We start from the raw sequence: 3,062 nt of genomic DNA on the forward strand, positions 1-3,062 counted from the left end.
TCCTGTATTTTAGCAGTGTATTCTCCACCGGCTCTGGTACTCCTTGCTCTAAAAGTCTCTGCTTTTCAAGAGCCAAGCCGCCAATTTCCATTGGCTTGGATTGGGATGCATCACTGGACCTTGTATTAACTGATCCATTCTTGGAGGAAGAGGCCATGGAGGACCCAAACACATTTTGTTCAAGAGTGTGAACCACCGTCTTCTCGGCCAACTCGGAAGTATAGCGATCACCGTCTTTATTCCCTTCCGAATTTTTCTCAACAATCTGTGAATCATAGGCAGGGGAGGGAATGCATACCCCAGATCGAAGTCCCAAGGACAGGAAAAGGCATCTTGTCCTGCTGATTGATATTCTGCCCTGAGAAAAAAAATTTTTCGGGACTTGAGCATTCCGATATGAAGCCATCAAATCGACCTGGGGTGTGCCCCACCTTGACGCTCTCTTCTGAAATACCTCTGGGTTTAATTGCCATTCTCCTGATAGAACTTTCTTTCTGCTCAGATAGTCTGCCAGAACATTTTCTTTCCCTGGAAGATATACTGCTTTCAGGCCCTGTAGCATGTCTTGAGCAAATTCCATCAATGGAAATATTTCTCATAATAGAGCCTTGCTTTATGTTCCGCCTTGTTTGTTTACATGTGAGGCCACTGCCTTGTTGTCTGTTTGGATTCTCACCCAATTCGTTATTGCTTGCCGAAAGCTTTGTAGGGCATATAATATTGCTCTAATTTCTTTAGGTTTTAGTGCAACTTGCTTCTCTCTGTGTCCATGAACCTTGAATCCCATCATTTTCCTTGTAGACTTGCGTCTGTAGAACTATTATCCATGTTGGATCCTCCAGGGGAAATCCCATGGATAGGTTCTTGGTTTTCTCCCACCAAGTCAGGTCGTCAATTGTGTTTTGAGAAATAGGAATATTTCGATCACAGTCGTCCTCATGTATTGAATTCTTTTAGAAACTGCAACTGGATGGGACGCATCTTCCACTGGGCCCATTTCTTAATTTCTTCATCCACAGACAAATTCACTTGACCGATTACCGTATCTATGGCAGTCCCCAGGAATATAATATTCCGAGAGGGAACCATCATACTTTTCTCCATGTTCAGTTTCCAACCATGGTTCACGAGGCTATTCATGACCCTCTGGTTGTGGAGTGCTACCGTCTGTTTGGATGTACCTATAATCAGAAATTCGATTGACGTCATCCGATCCACCACACTGGTGTTTGGCAATTTCTTCAAGTTCAGGATAAGTCTCCACTTCTTTTGTGGTATTGGGGCTAAAAAAACTGAATAATTGTGCCCCCTCTTCTGTTCTCTTTTTGGAACGTATTCTATTACATGATCTTTTAGGAGTTTTGCGATGCAATCCTTCATAGCTTCTCTTTTTCTCCTTGCTACCCGAGACTAGGTAAACACATCCTTTATTGGAATGGTCTCGAATTCTAACCTGTATCCTTCTTTTAAAGTATAAGCATACTTACAAAGTAAGACTAGATTGAGATAGAATGGCGCCAAGCAAGCTAGCTTACGGTACCTGAGGTTCCTAGTTGGTCTCCCATACAAGTACTAACCAGGCCCGAGTCTGGATGGCTTTCGAGATCTGACGAGATCAGGCATTTTCAGACTGGTATGGCCGTAAGTACTGGTATGGCCATAGGCTCCTTAGTGGTGTCACGGTTCTCACCGTGACATCCAGACGCCCAGATGAGGTCACCCCAAGAGTGCCCAGCAGGGGATTGAACCTGGTTACTTTGTAGTCCTGGGGCTGCTATATGCCTCTGAGCCACCATACAGCTCTTGCCAATATTGATAGGACCCCGGCGCCTGTCACACTTCTGACCCGGACAGGATAAAATAGATGCAGTCTTCCTCCTGTAATTCCTGGCTGGGCCGGCACACGTTCAGAAGTTTACACCCTGTCTTGCTACTCTTCCTCTGGAAGATTGTTGCTGAGTGTTTCTCCAATTTGGTCTGGCATATTCTTTCCCAGGATTATATCTCCTGCTTTCTTGAAAGGCACGGTTTTATATCGCCTATCTTCCCATGTTGTAGAAGCTTTTCTCCCATCTTTAGCCTTATGTATAGCTTCATCCAACACCTTCCCAAATAGGAGATCACCTTGAAACGGAAGGCACACAGGGACGCTTTTGAGGTGTAGTATGCTCCCCAGGAGTGTAGCCATAATGCTCTCCTTGCTGTTATAGAGAGGCCCATGCTTTTAGCCACCATTCTGGTAACATCCAGAGATGCTACAGAGCAAAAATCAGTTGCTAACTTCAAATATCTCAGTCCTTCCAGCAGATGATCTCTCCGAACTCCTTTAGTGATATCCTCTTCTAAGTTGTCTAGCCATACTTTGAAGGCTCTAGTGAACGTTGTTAACGCTACTGTTAGATGTAGTGCTGATCCTAAGGCCAGGTATGACTTTATCAGGCTGGCATCTAGCCTTTTCTCCATCGGTTTCTCAAATAAGCCATGGAGTCAATAGGAAGGGCTGTCTTCTTTGCCATATGAATGACTGCGGCATCAATCTTGGGGACAAAATTCCCGGTTTTTCAGAGTCGCTTTTCTTTCTGGTTTCTGTCATTCTTGTGAAATTATCTCCTCTATTGTAGAGTATACTGGAAAGGTAGGTCTATTGGTTCTCAAATCCTCAAATTATCTATCGGATTCCTTCATTTCCTTTCTTTTTCTGGGAATCTCAGGGTCTCTCTGCTTATGTTGATCAACTTATCAACTGATTTTGAATCCTCTTCTCAGGCGTTTAGAGGAGGACATCTTGCTTGTGGATTTGAACCCTTCTGCAATCGCCTCTGCAATCCATTTCTTTATTCTGTTTGTGGAGACTTCTTCTCTCCCTTACTTCAGCAGCTTCTGTCAGACAATCCTGACATAAGTTTATTTCACTGGTTGCCATTTGTCTTAGTGAATCCTCATTACGACTATTCGGGCTGTCAAGAAAGGCCATATTAACAATAATATATTTTTGGCCCATAGTGGCACTCTTTTAACCCCCCCCCCCTTTAAGGGATAAACGTATATGAGGCTCACCTATG

At 44.0% G+C, this 3,062-nt stretch overlaps 1 pseudogene; it reads right to left on the reverse strand.

The window, feature by feature from the left end:
* Window positions 1–1,528: 1,528 nt before the first annotated feature.
* On the reverse strand, window positions 1,529–1,647 carry LOC134612927 (5S ribosomal RNA; annotated as a pseudogene).
* Window positions 1,648–3,062: the final 1,415 nt, after the last annotated feature.

This window comes from Pelobates fuscus, chromosome 5 (assembly GCF_036172605.1).
Source record: "Pelobates fuscus isolate aPelFus1 chromosome 5, aPelFus1.pri, whole genome shotgun sequence".
Lineage (NCBI taxonomy): Eukaryota > Metazoa > Chordata > Amphibia > Anura > Pelobatidae > Pelobates > Pelobates fuscus.